The following is a 21961-nucleotide window of genomic DNA, read 5'->3' as shown; positions in this document are numbered from 1 at the left end:
ATTTATGGAATTTTTCATATCTCGCGAGATCAAAGACGCCGAGTGTCGAACGCGCCATGTGTTAATTAGCACGCGTAATGAGGAAGAGGCAGCGGCATTAATTAAGTAAATTCCACGAAGAAGTAATACAAGGAACAGAGAGGAGATAATTTGGCAAATTATGAATATGCAAATTGATTGGAGAACAGGTTAAGTCACGTGACCTCAGGTGGTCTGGTGCTTGTTCGAGGACAATGGATTTCTGGCGAGAGTTCCTGTCACTATTTCTTTCCGTTTTGAAAGATGGCAAAGACAGGAATATGTTACACTCGGACCAAGTACTTGTGCATCCATCTGCCGAATGAGGCAAGACACCTTACATCATCTCAAGACTATGATGTTTTAGTGTTTGAGTATGTTCATGGAATGAGGCTATGAATTAATGTCAGGTAACACAAGGCATTGGTTTATTGACAAGGTGAACATTTAAAAATCGCCAATACTACGACGTAATACTCCTATTCATAAAAAGCGCTTTGATGCTGGCAGTTACATTACTCTAACCGATACTCTACTAAGCCTTCGATAACCTGCTGCAATGTATAACACTAATTAAGCTTGGACCAACTTTTATTGGAAACGGATTAAAGCGCTTGTTTTGGTCGACAAAAAGGATACTGTAGATTATGTCGGTTGGATGAACCAGTGCGCGTCAACTTATCGGAAAACAAATGAGTTCTTGCTTAACTTGGCTGTTTACATAATATTTAACGGTTTGTTTATTAATAATGTTGTACTATTCCTATGATGCTGTGTTTTCCGATGAGTGCTATTTACATTTTTTCAATATTACATGTAGGCTGGTTCCCCAGGCCTTACGAGAAGCAAAGGACAACGAGGTACGAAGGATGTAAATGTATTTCATGGAGATCTTACATTTAAAAAAAGTTTCCCCGGTCCTTCTTAATCTAAGTATACATGTAAAAGATGATTGACGAGTGTCGCTTAGATGAATTAGGACCTGATGACACCACTGAGTGACCTTCTTACTTCGTGCTATCTGTCGTACGGAAAGCGAACCCTGCCTAGTAGATCATAAGGCCGATCAGGGCATCAAAGACCCTTGGTTGGAAAGTCAAAGAACGATGCCAAGATCGACTCCTGCAAATGATTACCGCTTCGATTAAAATCATCTTCCATCTAAAATGGTTAATGTATACTTTTAGAATTCAGTCGCCGTCTTAATGATAGACTTCACGGTCATCAAAGTGTCTAGAATTCAAATTGCAAAGTTCAAAACTGCTCATTAAAATTTCCACTTAGAACCGAAGATGATAGAATTTCGTGACCCTTTGACTTCGAATGCAGATCACCGAGTTTGATCCGCATCAGTTTCCCCATAAACCAGCTTGCGATACCCCCGTATGCTCCGTGGAAGTCGTCTAGACAAACCCCGTGCGGTCTTCGTGTAAGGGGGCTTTTGTTTATGACAGCACGTCTTTGTTTCAAAAACCACAGATCACGATACCTCAAGATAGTAAATCGGGATTAGCTAAGGGTTGACAGTGCATTTTCAAGTCGAAAAACATGAGTTTAGTGCGGTTTAAGGAATATTGCGCGTAATGATAGTCCTAGTCATGTAATAATACCATCACCCACTCACCACGGCGTAATGTGAAACCTTTATTGAAAATTCAGTTTTAAGAATCGTATTTCATAGATTCGATTTACATGGTTAAGGTGTGTTAACATCTACCTCACCCTCTGTGCATTTTGAAATGATTGCTGAAATTCTATTGTTCATGGCGAGATCTGTCGGTCATGTGACCTCCCATGCTATCATTTTGTGGCCTCTGTAACTAGATTCATATTTTCTAGCCCCGGGCGCTGAATGCGTTTTTCAGCTGTGTTCTGTGAATATCGTGTGTACACAGTACATTACATACGAAATGTACACGATTCATTGGTAAACAGTATTCACAGAATATGCACTATATGTACTAAGAGTTATCACACTATTATTGATATTTCGTCTGCTTTCGCCGCGAAAAGGGAGGTAGTACGAGTAATAATTTTGTTTTTGCAAAAGTCTTATCAAAATCTTTATCTGTTAGATGTGAATTTCCGAGAATCTGATGACTTTTAGGTATTTTCCGGTGTGATGTGTTTTTTTACAAGATACCTGAGCGTGTGCTGGCGTGTATTTCTCTTCCGAACTTTAAAATGCCCCTCCTGTCTCAATGTATGCCATCACTAAGATACCAATGAACTTAAAATCTGCGCACTTCGCTGTTGAATTGTTCGCATTGTACAAGGCTTAACTTCTCATCGAAGTCGAGGCTTGCCCAAGGCAGAAATTGCAAGCAGCCATCTCAAGTAAAGTCAACTTGATTTTATATAAAGATTATCTCTAAAAGAAAGTTACCAACTATTGTCTCCACCTGGAAGATTCTGCGTACAGCCAAAGGCAAATGTGCCAAAAGCTAAGGAAAGTTAATTTTATCGCTTAGGCCTTCTTTATACGTGCAGTGCAGCAAACAGAAAGTGAGCCGTACTGCGCATTTCACGCTCACGAAAAAGGCCTGTTCCAGTCTCAAAACTTTCATCCAACATTTAGTAGTTTGTCTTCTAATGTCTTATCTTCCTCGCCCTGGGGGTGTTTATTTACCAAAAGTACCAATTGCTGGTGTTTTTCTTACATTGCTCAGGGAGTGGACAAACTTCTCCCAGGCCGGAACTTCTCCGATAATTTCTTCTCTTACATCTACGACACATTTCTTTAAGGAAAGTGTAACCGTTCTCTGCAGCGTATTTAAAGTAGTAGGGCTTGCTGTTGGGTTACTCATTTCCCTAATGCTCCATCCAAAAAAAGAATTCATGTAGTTTCTGACAGTGCTAAGCTGCCATGACACTTGTCTTTCCTCAGAGGAGTTTTCGCCTTGCCATTTTGACCAACTTAAAATTTAAAAGGATTCTGCCAAACTGAATATCAAAGTTCAGATGACGACTCAACAATTTATCAAAAACCAACCAATTCCAAAGTCAAAAAGCGAAATAATTTGAATTCTGATGAAATTTTGATCTAAGATCTCTTTACAAGAACGAATGTACATGTTATGTCAAACGACTGTTGGCCGCTATCGTGGTGAAATGCTTTGATCTCGTCGTAGACCTACTGTGCCTGAGCTTAATCGAATAAACTTGAGGGATGGGTTGGTCCTTCTGGCACTACAGCACAATCCTGTGTCTCTGCAAGGCCCGCTTCAGACATATCAGAGGCATGCCAAGAGCAGCCCTGAACCCAATCAAAGCTATACACCTTAACCAGCGATGACGGCTATGAGCGGGTTATTCGCCAGGAACATTTAATTATTAAGTGTGTTTTCACTCGCCAGATCGGAATTAATCCGACTGCAGGATTAACTTGATGAATCAAATTGATTCCCTTTGTCACCGAATGCGATGTTAAGTCGTCTCTTGGTGATTGTTAACACTGGTGAATTAGTAATGTTGGGGGAATGTGAGGAGGTTGAGGTTGTAGGTGGTGTAAGAGCACGCCATTACAGTAATAAGAAGGGGTGACAAGCAGGATAGGGTCATTCCGCGATTGAGCTCTGGCGGTGTGTATAGAGCATGTCGAGTAGGAGATGATTTATACCTGAAATAGTTATCACATCCGAATCCATATATGATATGCCTATTCTATTTCTACCCCACAATCTGGTGAATCACATGAAGCTTTTCTCTTTCTCTGCCCAGTTCGTACCACTATGATATGGCTTTACAGACAACTTGGAAACTCAAATCCGAATCCAAATGATAGCCCTATTTCTACCTGTCAATCTGATGAATCACACACTCAGGCTGTTCAGTTCGTATCCGTTGAGATGGGTATACAGACACTTTGAAACCTGCCTTGATTTGATTTGATTTGACAAGAGAACTTGTTTGGTATTCTAAATAAAGTGGATTTTTTCCTGATGTACATGTATGTGGCTGGTCGTACCTGCTCGAAGGTGGCCTGGTATGGTTTGGCATTTTGACAAGACGTAAGCTTGAAAATACTTTAAGTGTGATGATACAAATATCTGCATGACAATCATTTCATAATGAATGCTGTAAGGTTGACTGCTACATGAAAGTTTGATATGTTTGAGGGATATATACTCGGAATGCACTCAAAAATGACTTCAATCTGAGTCAAATAAGTCTGACATGCTTTTTTGTGAAGAAATATATATAGAAGGTACTTTAGGTTGTGTAATGAATATGGAATAATAGAAGTTTTTACGCAGTAAGTGATACATAGAATCACCTTCCTTGTTCAAATAACTCATTTGCGATGATTGTTACGAACAAACATTTTAGTGACAATTTTTGTTCCGTACCCCCGTCATTTACAAAACGCACGTTTGTTTCTTTTGTTCTGCAGCACTTGGCTCAGTCTATCAGTTTGAGTTACATTTCTGTTCAATCGAATAAAAAGCCTACGTGCACTGTCAAATTCAATGCAAACAACTTCATTACATTTTTTTTCCTGTAATGTTTTGCCCCGGTGTCTAGCGATGCCTTCATTTGTTCGCTTGGAGTGCGTCAAATTTACAAAAGGCGTTTCATTTGGTTCTTTTTCGCAACAGAAGTCCTTTATTTCGTATGTTTACGTAACACTCAAATTGGTTTCCAATACACCAACAAATGCGACTAAAAACTTAAATTTTGTGTTTTGTGATGATCGAGTGAAAAGATGTAGACAAAGATATCTAATTTCACAGTCAAACCACCCTAAAGTCACGCTGAAAACTGTCATAAAGCGCACCAAGATCAGCCCACAGACAATGTATCATATTAATGAATTGGAAATCACTTTCATGAGTATCAACATTGACTTTTTTGCCGATGCCCGTATCAACGATTTGTTGATGATGGTTGGTTTATTGTTTTTCGCGCTGAGGTCGAATTGATAAATGCACGTGAAATCTCCGACACCTTCTAGATGTCTTTAGTCATTTTTCCTCCAATGAAATCTCGCCAACGGTCCCGAGAACGCAATAATAATCATCTTAAAAAATCAATTGTTTACCGACTGACATACAATGTAATCATGAACTTGCTGTTTCATTATTTTGATAACTATAATGTTATAGACCGAAAATTGCATGCGTCGGGTTTCAATTGCGAGGACAGACGTTTGTTTATAAAGGTGCGTCGTCTGCGTTTGAAATTTCAACCAATCAGAACCCGCCAGAGTATGTTAGTGCAAAAACTGAGGAATTCCTCTGAAATGCAATGAAATTCTACCCGCAATTGTTTTTATGACAAGATTACTCACATTATACTACTCTAACAATACATATAGCTTCATGACAACAATATATAAAAGGCAAAAAAAATCGAATAATTTCATCTCACGGAGTTGTATGTATTGCTATTGATATCATGCGTGGAATGCTCAGACGCTATGTGGCATCGAACGCCATCTCAGCCAATCGAATGCCGCCACCATTTCAATCAATATTCGCTAATTAACTAACGTAACAGGCAACAAAGGTCACAATTCTAAATGGATCTCAAACGCTCTATTCAAATTCACTCTCACTACTATTAAATTTTGCCAAAGGCCTTCCCACAGTAAAAACAAGTCGTATCAAATATAAGTCACTTAACGCCGATGGTTTTCTTTGCGGCCGTGACAAATGCACACCCCTTTAATCCTTGGCTGCTTGATATTTGAAACAGTCAAATTTAATTACAAAGCACTTTATCATAAACCCACCTTTATCATAAACCCACCAGGCAATTCACGTGAGTTCAGCTCTGTTCATCTGCCAGGTAGTTCGATTTCGCCGCCAACCCCTGGCACAGGCCCCCTGACCATTGACATAAAAACACAATCATTGAAATATATTATTTGATCTGAAGTAACCACAACTGCCCGAAGGTGTACATTGCTTCGAGGGGTATCAACTGAAACATTTGAAATTGACAATCGACCCCGTCGGGTGCGTGTGGGTGTTCCTTCAATCCCTTTGAAACGAAACATATAAGATTTCAATCGAGGTAACTTTTTCAACAAGCACAAATACATATAATGTACGCATAATAATAAGTATGAGAAAACTTGATAAAAATAACATAATCAGAATTTATTTCGATATAGAACTATTTGAATATTAACTAAAATTCGCCTAAAGCTGTTATTTTAAGTGTTCTGTTCATAGTAAAAAAAGCAGTTCAATTGCTGTTACTGAATTTCACCAGATATAGGCTATGTGTTATAACTTCTTTATTCCTGAATTGTTTGAAGAAGACGACGTCTCATAAATGTCTTCAGAAACAGCTTGAGTTGACAAGCTTTCTCTTCTCTTACATGAATTACCCTCTCACGTCTTGAAGAAAACATTAATGTTACCATGGATCCAACGTTCTTGGTCTATTTTATTCCCTGTGGACTGGACAGTTGACAACATACCGCGCAGCCGACAAGGTAGACTCTCATTTTACGAAAAGGCACAGTCATCTACATTGATCATGTGGTTTCAGGGTTAAGGCTTAAATAAAATTTCATCTTTCTTTCAAAGAGTTATTTGTTTTATTCCGACCTCCGACAACAGACCCTGGAGCATCAATTGACCAACCATTAAAACATGTAATTAGCCATAAACGGTATCTTTCTATGGGTTTCAACTTAAAAGTGTAAGTGGCACGATGTTTCGCAAAGTATGCTTTCCCTTGTTCGGGTTCAACGGTCTGTCATTAGCACCACTTAAAAACTGTGGTTTCGAGGTCAGATGGGCCTTTAAATGGTATCAGGTTACAACTTTTTACAAGTTACAAGTTTTTTCTCTGTATTTTTTGCCTCTGGATAAGGGCGTTTTTGTCTCATATCATCAATCTGATGACCTTCTATATAAAGGCAAATCGAATTCTTTGCCAACATCTGTTGGCTCCTATGTGTAAAATATCTGAAGGGCATTATTCTATCTTGCCACTGACATATTTAGTAACCACACAACGTGACCTCCGAATAAAGACAATCGCCTAATTTTGGTAAAGGTCCGCAATATCCTTAGTGACCTCCCAAGAAGAGGTCTCGCCGACGTGGTTGTCCAGGAAATTGCTGGTTCGAATTGCTTTGACTTAAAACATCGGGGAAACAAAGGGCTAGACTTTCCTAATGATAGTGAACTTGGTCTGAGCGACAAATAACTCGCTGGACCAAGTCCTGGGGTCATCGCGGCATGGCATTAGGCTGGTCGTGGGTATGCCATTTAGCAAAATGTCAAGTTGTTTGCCATAACGTGGGAAAGTTCTGGGAATCGGCAACATAATTTGTCCATTTAGTGATTGCTCGTGAAGACCCCCAAGTGAATCCATGTGCCACACCCTCACATTACCGCTGGTGCTTTGACTACGGAATCAAACATGTTTCGAAAAAAAAATGACACCAATTGCTTGTCAATTATAGTTGAGGAACTTTTTTGCATCTTTAAAACGACAAAAGTCAATTACGTTGACACGCATGTATGTAAACAACCCGAAATACGACAGGCAATTGCTTGAAACATGTAAGCCTTATCTTGTGTATCACAAGGTTTTTAAACCCGTCCTCTTATGATGTCGTGTGAGTACAATGTGACAACTACATACTATAGGACAAGCATCATAAAAGTCTTCATTTCTCCCAACATTTTGTATTGTAATCCTCATAAGCTGAGAAAAACTCCACATCTAAAGCACTATTCTTTCAAGCAATGGAATATCTTCAATACTAGCGATGAAGCTTTTTTCCACCGACTAAAGCATTATACTCCTTTTATCTTCCGATACCAGTCACTTAATTACACAATCCCTACATTTTCCGGCGCTCTTGGAGTTCTTTCACATCATCTTCCATTTGTAAAGCACACTGCTGAGAAAAATACAGCAAAAATGGAAATAATCTGGGAAAATCCTGGATCTAAGAGTGAGGAAAAAAGCACGAATTACTCAGGACTTGCAGCTGGAATTATGCGGTCTTGGAAGGTTACGTATGTGATACGTGTGCAATATGTACTGGAGACATTCACATTCAAAATTACGAGGTGCCTCGCGTGTATGAGTTTGTCGGGGACTCTCAAATGATTATCTAGAAAACTTCATGCTATTGAGTTTTCTTTGCCAGAAGATTTTGCGCCGATTTTCAATCCAGGTATGGTACGTGTGATTTGGATGGCAAATCAACTTAATCAAACAACAAAAGTCCCATGCGGAGTGGAAGAGTTCAACAGTAATTTTGGCTGTATAAGAGATCTTTTAAAGAAAACGAAAAATACGTTCATCCCAATATTATATGCGCAAGATAACGCACATCGGAACAAAGGATGTCAACGATTTCCTTCTAATTTCATGACATCTGTTTTATTTTCGTTCTATGTTTGATTTGATGGTTAATGTTTCTCTCCATCTTTGCTCCAGGAACTTTCCAGCTGCTTTTCCCGGGTCACCACACCTCAATATCATGATTATACATGATCTGGTCCACTGCTTTAAGTCAATGTAACAGACGGTTTACGCACTGGCGTTCAAAATCGGCCCGTTATTTTTGTTCAAAATGGGAAAATGATAAGCTGTTAAGTTCATAAAAAGGTTCGGGTACTGTTCTCTGATTCCCCAGGATCGGACCAAGATGGCCGCTGTTGAATAGGGAAATTCACCAGCGTCAGAAAAGATGGCGGATTGTGAATAGGGAAATTCAACCGCGTGAAAGAAGGAAATGGTTTTCACACACGTTGATTGCATTGGCGTATTCAAAAGGTTCACTTAACGTGAAACATTTAATGATTTTATGAGAGGGTGGCGTGGCAGGTTCGTTGGTTAATCAAGTCAGCTTGAACAAACATGGACAGTCTAAATTTAGCATGGTGATGGTTTTATTGAGTGACGGTATTCGACACTTGTTACTGAGCCGAATGCTACTGTAGCTTTGACCTCTATCCTCTGGTGCCGATGTAACATTTCCGAAGGTCCTAGGATACGTAGTCACGTATGTTTGACGGGGAGCTCAATATTAGATGGACCGTCCAGTTTCCCAACTTAGTTTTGCCTCTAGAATTACACTTTATCAATCTAATTGAACTCAAGCAAACTGGTGGGTGTCGTGTTCAAATGGTTCAAAGGATTGGTATAATCTATTTACTAGTCAGTGTTTGTGTTTCTGCACCTCTCTCTCTCTCTTAACGTACATTACATAACATATCATTCCTACGCCGTTGTAACATTCTGATACATGTATATCTCAGAGCAGCTTCATTCGGCGGACCCTTGGGCGTGCTCACGTATTTTAAAGAAGACATACAGGATGGATTCCATAGCTTGCGCAGGTCTACATTCTTGATAATACTTCATCATAGCAGCTATATCATAACATGTCTCTCAAATGTAACATCCTGAGCCTTTTCGAATTCGACAATGATGCAACCTTGTGTGTTTTATTTACTCACGACCACCCTGGGTAGTGCTTTTACCTTTATTTCCAGTATGGATTCTCTGCCAAACACGTTTCGATGTTGTTGCGAGATCTACGTTTAATTTTGTGTTCATCGCCCTTGTGTTTCTAATGTATCTCAATTTTTATCTATTTTCAGGTGAGTAAATTTGGTCAAAATTATGCAAGAAGGTCGAATGTCAGAGGTCAATGTCGAGGTAATCAAATTTAAAATAGCACTGTTGTGAATCCTGAGTACTCCGACGTCGGTGTTTGAAGCGAAATCTCCAGGAAGGGCCATATGAGGCGACTTCCGGTAGTGGTTACAGAAACTTGCACAGGCGTCGCTATACTGCAACCTTGTTATGTGTTGCCATCTTCACCTTGACGTTCATAACCTTGAAGATGGTACAGTTCTAGGTCGGAGTCAAGCTTGCTGGATGTAAACCAGGATTTAAACTAAGGCAGACCATTTTGGCTCGTAATTACAATAAAGTCCCGCATCATCGCTTTCCTTCAGAGTGTTAAGCTTGTCCTTCTTGCCGACAGCAACAAATTTTGTGAATGTTTTATCTTCGAAATCAGTTTGAAGGCTATGTTGTTTTGTGGGCGACGCTTTGGCCTGGATTGGTCAAGGAGCAACAGAAACTCTTGATTGATCAATTAAATTTTGCTGGTCGTATTGACTCCGCTGTTGCTTGGGTTCAAGTTCCCATCAAATGACAGAAAACAATTGGTTTCGAGGATTGCTACTCTTGCATTTTGTGAGATTTCGCGATGTATTGTGAGTCCTTTTTGCAAGACAGCAGACATTGTAAGGAAGCAAAATGTGAATCAAATGCAGCTCCGATGACAAGGCCGCGCTGAATAGATTTTCGAGATCTGGTGTCAGAGGAAGAGGGGGTCTTTCAACAGTTCGAGGAACAAATTCATGCATTTGTTAAGAGTACCTCGATCGAATTAATTCTATGAGTTGGTCGCATTGCTGTCGGTACTACCCAAACAGAGATGTCGGAGACACATCCAGGTTGGTGGTATCGGAAATGTCTGTATTCAGTTTACCAACTGGTCTGTGAGCGGCCATATTTGACTTGGCACTTTGGACCTAAATAGAGCGTTCCCTACCAATCTTATTCGACAACTGGACCAGCTGCGCGGAAAATTTCATTTGTACAGTTGGTCTGCCAGTGTGGGTTTGGCCTCTCCACCGAGTGTTTGTGCCATTTGATTTGATGGGAATGGAGCAAATTTTGATAATTTTTTTACACCTTCGTGATAGCTGACAACTGGCCGCTTGTCAAAATGCATTATTTTGTGTCCAAGATGCAAGTCAATTTTCAAAACCACAGACGGTGAGCAATTTCGTATTGACACATTTTGTAGGGTTTTATGTGGTCCACATCTGATGTAACTCAGATGAGTTAAATTAATCAAAACTGGTTCTAACTGTTCAGTTTAAGATCACCCCGCCATTCGATCAAAAATATCAAAATATGTTATTAACAAAACTAAAAATTATGTATATAATATATTTATATATGAGAAACACCATACGTCAACCGCAGACCTACATGATCACATCTAAGACTAATTCCAAACACCCAGTCTTAAAGCCAATGAAACTTTAATTCTAGAAATCCAATTCAACTTAACAATGAAGCGATTAGCTTCACCGCTCGTGATTAAAGCAAAGACTTTGAAATTAAATCTCAGTTGATTTTATGATCCAATCAAATGCAGGCGTGACAATCTGCGATTAAGGTAATTAGCTTATATCAAGGATGCCAAGATGGCGGAGTGTGGATATGGGACGTGATGATCAGATATGGTGCGTTATGATTCTCGCGTTGAGAGACGATGGTTGTCTTTATGGTTGGAAAACTCATTAATGACGTGATTTTTTATCATTTTTAATATTGAAATAAACTAAAACTTGTCACAGCTTGAGAGGCCTTTATCATTTGGTAAGATTCAGAGTAGGAGCGTGGCAATATGAAGCGTATTTTGAGGAGTATAGTTATATACTATTAGGACGATAAAACATTTGGTGAAAATAAATACATGTATTGGGATATTAGGCAGTTTCTCCTTGCAGGAACATGCATTTTAATGTCCCGGGCCTGGTCCAGTGGGCTGGGGCGTTTTGTTTTGCAATCGCTGTGATTGTAACGCCTGCCTTTAAAGTTGAACAACTTGGAAGAATACCAAATGATAAAGTGATAAATGATGTTGTCAAACGAAGGTGTTACGACCCCACAAACGGCATTAATGCACCACAGTAAGCATCATTCCAGGACATTATTGAGGGTGTTATAGGCTCTGAGCGAAATGATGACTGCACAGTGTTTAGTAATTGCCTGACTCGAGAACTGAAAAAGTCGGCGCAACATTTGAAAGTGATGAACCTGGGGGGACGTTTAGCTGTCTGATTAATTGAGACGGTCTGATACACTGGCATGTAGTTTAGGCGAACTTTATTTGTTGGTTGAGATCAAAGCAAAACAAACATGGGCGGGCATGTTACATGTGCCGTGACCTGCCCAGAGCAGTAGGCCGGGGTGAGGCGGCTCTGATGCGATGTGCAGCGCGGGTGCTTTGGTCGTGTTGGTGCACAGTGCATAGATGCCGTCCATGCATTGTGGTGTGTTCGTGTTGCATTGGAGGGCTTAGTAAACGCGGTATATGTACATGTAGTACAATAACGTTAGTTATCTTCTCCTCCAATCATGCAGACTTCGTGCCTCGCGAACACCATAATTAAGCAGGTTTTGCAACCCCGAAGAACGACGAGGCGACGTTCGTCAATTTTGTCATCAAGTTCAATGCTAATTCATATGTGAGTGACTCGTAAATCGTCTTCTGTGTGAGGAGGTACAGGAGTAAGATTCGTTAAAAAGTACATTGATTTACATACTTCGTACTTCGTCGTTCGTAGCTCTTCGTAATGGTTGCGAAACCTGTCTAATACCACATCACGTCACCTTGTGACAGGTAACAAATATCTTTATCTGCAGGTGTTGCTAACTCGGCTAACCGACACAGCTTATCATCGGGATGTTATCACCAATTTAACATAGCCTAACCTGCCAAAAGGTGATTCATCAACCGAACTGGGATTAAGTGGTCGAACAACCAGCTTATCAGTGTCCATTATTTTCTAATGTTAGGACACATAACTTAAAAACCACGTCATGACTACTCATGGTGATTTCATCTGTAATTGACTGGTAACACAAGACCACAAAAAGACATTTAAGTGTTATGGTGATGTAAACAAATGAGAAATTCATCATCGCGAAATGCAATGACCAAATCTCTGTCCGATGTCGTGATCTGCCTAATCAATACGTCACCAGACGTGTTCCCGCTTAATTAGCCCCTGCTCCTTAATTCGGTGAACGTGGTTTGGCATAAAAGTTGACTCTCGCCCTTGAAATTGGCGTTCACCCCATTTTGAGGGAGTTCCAATTGATTTTGAGTTGCAGGTTCAAGCCAAAAAGTTTGTTGTTGATGCCAGTGTCCTAACCTAGACTTTATGAGGGACACTGATAAATTCTGTCTTTCCAAGTCGAATCATCATCAGCTTATCATGGACCTACGCGATCACCCACAGTTCACTAAACGCTACCAAATGATGATGTTACTACTTCTACTGTCGAAGGAACGAAACAATCTTGAAATTAAAATTAAAGGTGACCACATTGTGAATCGTCAACACAGAGTTCTTAGGGTAGCGGTGCAAAATGCAGTAAAGAGATACATAAATATAGCCTATCAAGACGCTTAATCTGTCTTTTAATTAATTAGCAACAATCCCAAACCGCAGATACTAAACTAGCTCATATTTCACAGATATGACAATCTGTGTCGTTATGGTAATCAATGAAAACACAGTCAACATATCTGGCACTGATAATTCGGTGTTCGAGGATAGCTCTTGAGTGATGAGATTTTAATGCCTTTATTCATTATCATTGAGGTGACAAGTTGCCCCCGGCTCAGTGAAGGCCGTATTGTTTTTAATCTTCAATTATGCACCGTCATGGTCTGTAAACATGGCGCGACAACCTGTTACAGGTCCCAGAATGCCCCTTCAGGATATCCGGGAAAGTTACGAATGCCATCATTTTGACACTAGCTTCTTTTGCAAGGTTTGAAAAATGAAATAAAGCCTTAAAGCCTTCTGAATTTCACGATGATCGGGCAATGAGTATGGCGAACAAGATTGAACAAGTATCACTGCCGTATCGCCACACCATGAGTATGATGACTATCGCCATCGCTTTAAACATTACTAATAACAGTTTTTCTCTTCAAATGCATATAATCTTGTTATCTCTTAAGAATAATTAATTAATGGGAGTGCAAATACAATGTATACCGATATCCATAACAGTAAGCTTTCCGATTATTTTGACTGTTAAACACAACACTGTATTCATCTCCAATTCTAAACAAACAACCCCTTAGACCTACACAATTCAGCAGCCGTGAATTATAAATGACAGTGCATTTTTAGTTCATTGATCCGCTTTAAAATGGTGAAATATTTAGTAAGGTGGATGGTATGCTACTACTCTCTGGGTACAAGGTATGCATCATCAAATAAAAGGCCCATACCTCGTACCCAGAGAGTAGTAGTTTCAAATGTGCCGTGATCCGCTAAATCTCCGCGCCTCTTTATTTGTTCGATTCGCGAGAAAAAAAACCAAAATTTATTTTGGCGGATCGAAATTTCTTAATTCAAAAAATATTATTGTTCAAATATATATTCAATGTGTATTTACATAATTTGAAAATCACAAATCCAATTTAATTTCTAATTTTGAACAAACAAACTTGGCCTTTTATGCCAACATCTTAGATTTTGTTGTGATTGTCAGTTATTGTCACTTAGCAAATCACACCAGAATGATACCAACACTAATAGCAAGAAGAATTGACAATAAAAAACTATGATAATACAGAACATTACATCGCCAGGTTGTGTATTGGTTTGCTAATTATTTGGTTTGAGGGTATCCGAAATACAAATGAAACAATGAAAGAAACGACAGTCGATAATTGCGTCACTAATTAGCAACGGTTAAATTAAGTAATTTACTCTTCTTTGAAGAAGCTCTCGTCATTTCTGTGACAATAAAAATTTGCCTTAGGTTATACAAATGAACCTTGTCCCCAGGGTGTGTTGGAAATTGAGGCGATGCAATAATACATTATACATGTAGTTATCATATATTTATTGGCAATTCCGGGGAAGAGAAACGAATCATAGTCCTACTTGTTCTTCTGTTTTCGTCTGCTTCACAAATCAGTGAAAAATCATTTCCACCAGTATCATCTTGTAATGTGTCATATTAAGTCTTGGGCTAGAGCAATTTTGGATTTTGGTGTAACCATCACGACCACGGTAACACCATACCTCAACATCAACACCTTACGCCTTCTGAACCAAGACGTGGTGACCAGACGGAATGCCTGCGTCTGGTCTGAAAATATGACTTCTGCTCCTTTCTCCGACCTAATGTTACCAAATTGTCTCCACCACAGCTCCGCAATGTCAATTACAGTAACTCTTAGCCAAGTGCCATCCCCAATGGTGTGTTTCATTATCAAGTCGGTTCTATCAAGCAGATGTCGTCATGTCATTCTACCAAATCAGATGGTCTTGTCTGCCAATGTCTGCATTCGTGACGTTTCCCCTGCACCTGCCTCTGGCTCGGGTACAAAAACCGAACACGCCAAATATGTGTAGTAATTTCCCCTCGTGCATTGCTATAGCCTTCATAGCTCACAGGGACAAGCTAATGATGATTTACGAAATTCTGTGTATATCATCAGCCCCCGAGCAGACATACACCGGTTACTGTCTGCATGATAGGCTCAGTAGCCCAGGGTCCTATGGGTACAGAAATCGTCTGGTAATTGCCCAGATCGAAGTAAAGGATGCATAGAGTCCAGGAAACGCTGGCGAAGAACATAGCAGGTCAATAAGGAAGATCCACAAGACCGTAGAAGATCGGCCCCATTGCGGTAGGCAAGAGTATCTCGCATAAAGCGTTTAGAACATTTATATTAATTGAGCAAAATTGTTCCTTACGGCGTTCCGTATTATCACCTCTCTCCTGAGGACGTTTGTGAGATTGCCGAGGCTGGTTTTACATTTTCTACCTAATTAATGAAATCAGGGAGGAGAGGTCCCCGGTCCCCACGGAATCGATGCTGCATGAGTTGCTGCAATCAGAGCAACCTCTCCCAAGGGTCCTTTTCCAGTGTATGTGAAATGTTTCTACATTCAAGAAAGACTGACTCGAGGAATGAGGTTGTAATAAGAGATGGATATCTCGAGATGGCTAAAGATAGGGTAGGATATGTTAGGGAACCCTTGTTGGTATAAGATTACTATGGTTGACAATATGGACCCTGATCAGCAGCTGTAATTGTGGGGTAGTATTCTGTATTCATTCATTCAAAATAGGACTTATCAAAAGCATGGTTTGAATGAATTAATCTGTTTTGTTGAGGACCTTTGATCTCTTTGAAAAAGTGTCAAATACACGAAACGTCGAGAATACGTAGATCGTTGCATGTGTTTTATTCACAAAATTTGTTGAGGACCTTTGACATTTTCGCCATTGAATTGAAATATGCCTTGAAAAAAATCGGTTTGTAAGAGACGAATTTCACTCATGAATTTTTCATTTCAGGATTAGAGGAATTCGAAATAAGCTCATTTGACAGAGCGCATTTTTCGGTCTAAAAAAGTACCTGCGTGTTTCATTCTTTCTTAATTAGTACATGTACTTAAGTGTTGGTCCGAATCACTGGATCGTGACGGTGATATTCAAATTGTGTGAAATATCGAAAAACAAATCGCCTTTCATGCGATTTGCCAGTCACCTTGACCTTATCGAGCGTCCAGGACATTTGTTTAGCCACCTCATCCTTTGTCCGGCCGAACGCTGTACGGACGCGTCATCCCAAGAACCACCCTGCGGGCAAGATTATTGAGCTGTGTATTTTGGGGATCTAAATCCTGGCATGGGATATCCGAATCTTTGTTATATCTAATGATATGCTGGTGAAGACTCGAACTATTGATAGTTCACACATCATAAGGTGTGGAACGCTGGACATGCTTTGGCCAAATCTTATTTTGTAGTTATCTGCAAATAAGTTCAGAACTGAAGAAGCAGATCGAGCAATGGAAGACGGAAGATTGCCATTGGAGTGTTGAAAGTCTTAACAGCAACCAAGTCAAAACTCAATCACGATCAAGGGCACCCAATCAAAATATACAGTATGTAGGCCTCCATGTATATAGTCTTCATCAGCGCTGCGGTCATACCCTGGAGTGCCTAGGAAAGCTCATCGTATCATCAGAGATGAATGAGGAGCATGAAATACGTTGGTGGCCTAAGTTTCATTCAGCATCTCGAACTCCTGAAACGAACGAAAGCTATTTTCGACGACATGTGCATTTATAACATGTTGGGAGCTGATCATGTGTTATAAGAAGCTATTGTAACGTCATCAGTAACAAGTCTTGGAAGGACTCCTCATAACCGACCTTCTTCATATCGAATGAAGCAATCGACTCTCAAACGACACCATTACTCTTAAAACTAAATCTAATATCGCATAACTCTGACCAAATCAAGCTTGTATTTATATACACATTTCTAAAATTCTTATTATTTATTAAATTTCCCAAGAATTGGAATACGAAATACTGCACACATTTGAACCACTCGCCTTTGTTCTGAGCGGACATGGCGGAGTTGAGTTTATGCGCCCAGCGCAGGCAATGTTGTCTTAGCCTTCAGGCAACAGTCCCCAGCCTTTCTGTGAGCGCATATATTAATTCATACGACTCGTCTGTTTATCCGAGCTGGTCCACCTTTGTGTGCCAAACTAGGAAATAACGATAACATATCGAAATTCTCGCAATTTTTTAATAACACGTGTGAAATGAATGAGTTGTGCGATAGTGAATCTGCTTTTTTACAGACTGATACAGACTGATGAAGTGTCACTTCCTACAGTTAGGCTATGTCTCGAGGTAAAATGTTTCCTGAAACTTTTCCTTAAACCTAGCGTGGACAAGAATTGCACTGGCTCCTAGAAAGAAGTTCGCTATGTTGTATGGTTTAAGTTCTTTTTCAATCTCATAGCATAAGAGAACTAGTAGACGTTTGACATAGATATACAAATTAAAATTCTCTTTGCTTTAGGCACAATTTTTCATAAAATTCATAAGCTTCTAATAAATCTGCCACATCAGTGTCTTTGGCGTACAAACCAGTGGCTGATAGGCGAAATGTCGCCAAAGGCTTCATCATTTCCACAGTTTCATCTCAACTGTAGGCGACAATATTCACAATGGCATTCTGTTCTCCAGTTAGTTTGTTTCGCCCATCGTCCGTAATTTGCCTCAGTTATTGACCTATTCAAATAGCTGTTGTTATCGCTGTTGACATCTAAGACCAATTCAACCCTAGCCGCGAACAGCATTTGTCTCCGTCTATATTTCCGCCTGCACTGCAAACCATTCCGCCATTGCTCGCAGCTGCTTACTTATGCAAGTTGTTGGAATCTGTCCAGTACTACAAACCCATTCAAAACAAAACGATAATCGTTTAAAACAATCATTATCATTCCATAGCTGTTGGCAAGTCTTGTCGAATGCTTTAGCTTCTACTACTTCGACTATAAGAACCCGGTGAAGCCTACTCATCCTTCTCATGCCCTCCCCTCAGCTATTTGCTGTATATACTTGTAGTACAAACGCTCCTTTGGCTATGTGGTATAAGGTACACATGTGTACTCTACTCTTGTTGGCAAATATTACCAAGATGTTGCCAGGAGTGATTTGGGGAAGAAAAGCATTTCTGCTTCTAGAGTGATAAATGCCTGCTTTGGCTGATTTTATTCCAAGAGAGGGCTGATGGTGGTTGAGTAGAGAGGATGGGGAAGAGTAAAAATTTATAGCATTCTCTATAAAAAAATAGTTAAAGTCAAAAGTTAAGCATTTTCTGTAGAGGAAGAGCAGACGACTTGCGTAAGTTAAGCATTCTTCATACGGGAAGCGTACGATGAGTAAAGTAAATGAAGGCATTTCGTATTATAAAAAAAAGAATTTTAAACTGCAACGTAATATTCGATACTGATCGGACACGGGGAATCCTGTTTGAATCAGTTTTTATTAATGTCGACGCCATTTTGTTTTCTTGGTACTTCCGTACCATTCCCAAGCATCACAGTCCAGAATCTGAATCGGCTTAGAAAGTTCAAAGGTTTTACTCGATCCTCTCAAACGGCGAAGACCCACAAATAACATGCTCCGAACTAAATTGACAGGCGAGTCCTCAATGTTGACACAAGATAAATAACTATGCAAATAAATTAAGACTATTTTTCTTGGATATGAACACACAGAACTGGAACCGATCTCAATTTTTCCATGGGTGTCGTGTGCGCAGGCAGTGAAAAACTAACAAGAGCTCGACAGCGCTATAGTATCGCTGAATGGATCGAGGGAGGGATAGTTATCATGAGAAGCACTTAAAATGCCTCACACCTGCTTTCCTAGGATGAATGACAAACACGGCCAGATGAATTAAACTTGTTTAATCAGTGCGATACTAATGGAAAAGTAACTGATGGGTCCACGACCCGTCGCCATCTTGTCATCACGTGATGGAGGCCCCGCGCTATGTAAACAAAATTGATATCAGAAAAAATAGAAAACTAATCAGAGGTTATGACACTATATGTATTTGTCATACTTTTCGTATAGTCGCTTCAGGGGTTATAAAAGGCTATTATGCTTTTGTTATTCGATTGAAACATTGCGTATATATTTTTTTATGATAAGTTGACATTGTTTTTAAAGTGTTATCTCATAAAACATTCTCATAGGGGCTAAATATCTAAAGCATATAAAGCTGTGATTGTAGATTTATTTTAACTTCCGGCGATGGGGTTCATCGAAGTGACCTTGAAACGAGACATATAAAAACCCGCTCAGGTGATATTTATTTTTCCTAAAGACATGTTTTCAAAACCGCTTCGCATGTTGCTGGCGACTATCAGTTTTTAATTCCCTTTCTAGAAATACTTAGTTTTCTTGTTATTTTTCACAGTAAACATGTCCATGTTCTTATTAACATCATATATCTAAGGTTTTTCAAGCTCGACAAACTCAGTATTTCTTCATCAATTTATTGTTTTATGTCATACTTTAAGATCTAAGAATTGATTTTACCCATCTTTTCCTTTGTGTTATTGGGGTTTGTTTGCGAAACACGATTTTTTTCTGATTGTTCAACCTATAACCGTTAGTGGAAGAGAGACTCACGGCGTAAGCTTGGGCGTCCTATTGGTGGTATTCATGTGACTGGTACGTACCATCAGGGGAAATGGTTTTGCTTTATTCAGCATTCCTTGTATAAGAGTGAAAGGTTTTGATGTACTTTGAGATTGGAGAGACCTCCCAATGGTGACTTCGGGAAGCCTCATCTGACCAAACTGACTGCTGCCCATATAGTCCCTCTAAGATAAGAGAAGAGAATGACTCAATAAAGTATGCATGGTGTTTTTATAATCCTCACTTTTCCGCTTCGATTACCTTAATAACAAACTACATGAAATTTAAATTTTAAATTCCGCAATCTGCGCTGAAAAAAGCGACTGTATCTTGAAGCACACTTAGCCGTGTTGGCTTGAGTGAGGTTTGCCTTATAACGATTACTCCCCGGCGAGATAGCTGCGCTCTCGGAATGTGTCATAAGAGAACAGGGCCTGGAGCGTCTCCAGTCAAATAACTCACATATCGAAAGGAATTTTCGCCGCCGTTACCATGGAAACCATCTACCATCATATCTAATTACTCAGAATGACCCGAATAATTCTCAATGAAATATTCAAACATTAAAAGTCAATTTTGAATGCGTTTTATTATTAAACTAAAGCCATGTTTTCTTCATGTTCCTTGAAGTTGAAGTCATTTCTTCCCCATTTTGTTGCTCTCGTAGCTACCCGAAAGAGGTAAGGGTTGTGATTTTAGAGACAATGAAAAAATGATGCCATGCAATCATCAACATGAAATGGCTGCAAAAAGAATTACCTTATACGAAATAAGTGCATGATGCAAGCTATAGAACTTTATTTTTTTCCGTCTCCTTCTACCATCTTCTATTTATTCTTTTCTTCTTCATCCTCTTCGTGTTTGTTCTTCTCCACCGTCTTCTTTTTCTACCTTCTACCTCATTCTTCTACCTTCGTCCAGTAGACCGCCGCCAATTCAAAGATCGTTGGTTTGAATCCCAGCCAAGGCATCTTCATTTCTCTGTTCTTCGTTCATTTTTCTTCATTTCAGCGTTCGAATTCAATCTATGAAATAACCTTTGATGCTATCACCAACAAATCTTGTACATGTCACAAATGAACAAATTCGTGTAATAAGTGGTAGACGAACTTCTCCCATCCTTGATTGCAGTGCGAAAATAGTCCCAATCGTGATAGTGGTGAGAAATTACATTAGATGATACTGAAAGCATTTGGCAGGTTCTGACATGGACTTGGGGCGTTATCGAGACACCTTGCTGTGGTGACGACGTAGGAGATTACATCTTGGGCCAGTCTCGCGGCTAAGATTGCTCATTTCTAGGTCCACGGACCGATTACAGCGTTAAAATCCCGAAGTCACTTTAGGCGATGTTGTTGCCTTTTCTTCCCCGTCTTATGATTGGGATCTTGGAGTCTTTAGGTAATTTATCTGCTCATCAATGTACCCCTGACAAGATGAGTATGGGTCGCCCATCTTCAGCCTCCCCCGCCAATGACCGGGACTGGGACAAGATAAATCTAGTTTAATTGCAGTTGTCCGGTTGTAGATAATGAAGGAGGGGACAATTGCTTGAAGGGACATGGGACATCCGGCTTCGGGATCTTGATGTTACTGTGGCGAACTCCTGTAGATTGTGGGTGTCTGTCAATTTTACTAATTTGTAATCTCCTCCCATTGTGGATTTGTCTGACAAGCCGCAGCAAATTGGTAGGAAAATTACAACTTTCTTTTCATTGAGTTTCATTGGCCGTTGAATGTATTTTGCCCGTAGCCAGTTCCTAACAGGGAAAGTTCACTACTGGGTTATACAGACCAGACCTGAACCGACCCTCATAACTTCAGGCGAAAGGGTCTCCATGTACGGTTCATGCTTCCGAACCACTCTTAACCAATGGAATGCCATAGGCTACTCTTCGAAAGGACCTCTCGATTTCTTTACCAACACCTCAACACAATCAAAAGTGATTTTGGAGGCTGTTTTAATTGTCATTAATTCTTAATTGCTTGTTGCTAGTCGATAGGTTGCTCTGGGCTTTGATCGCTCACAGGTGCTGGAATGGCGGGTTTAAAACGCACCGCTCCTCTTGGTCGCAAATAGCAAGCCCTTGTGACTTTGTCAAGTCGTCGCCGCCACTTGAAATCGTGTTCAAAGTGGAGTGCGAGCACAG

General features: G+C 39.9%; 1 protein-coding gene across 4 annotated transcripts in view; it reads left to right on the top strand.

Moving 5' to 3' along the window:
* Positions 1-21961, top strand: part of LOC135486167 (transcription factor AP-2-epsilon-like) — a 200619-nt gene that overhangs the window by 62813 nt on the left and 115845 nt on the right. The window lies entirely within an intron of this gene.

The sequence above is a fragment of the Lineus longissimus genome, chromosome 4, assembly GCF_910592395.1.
Source record: "Lineus longissimus chromosome 4, tnLinLong1.2, whole genome shotgun sequence".
Taxonomy (NCBI): Eukaryota; Metazoa; Nemertea; class Pilidiophora; order Heteronemertea; family Lineidae; genus Lineus; species Lineus longissimus.
This window is presented reverse-complemented; position numbering and strand designations above follow the sequence as displayed.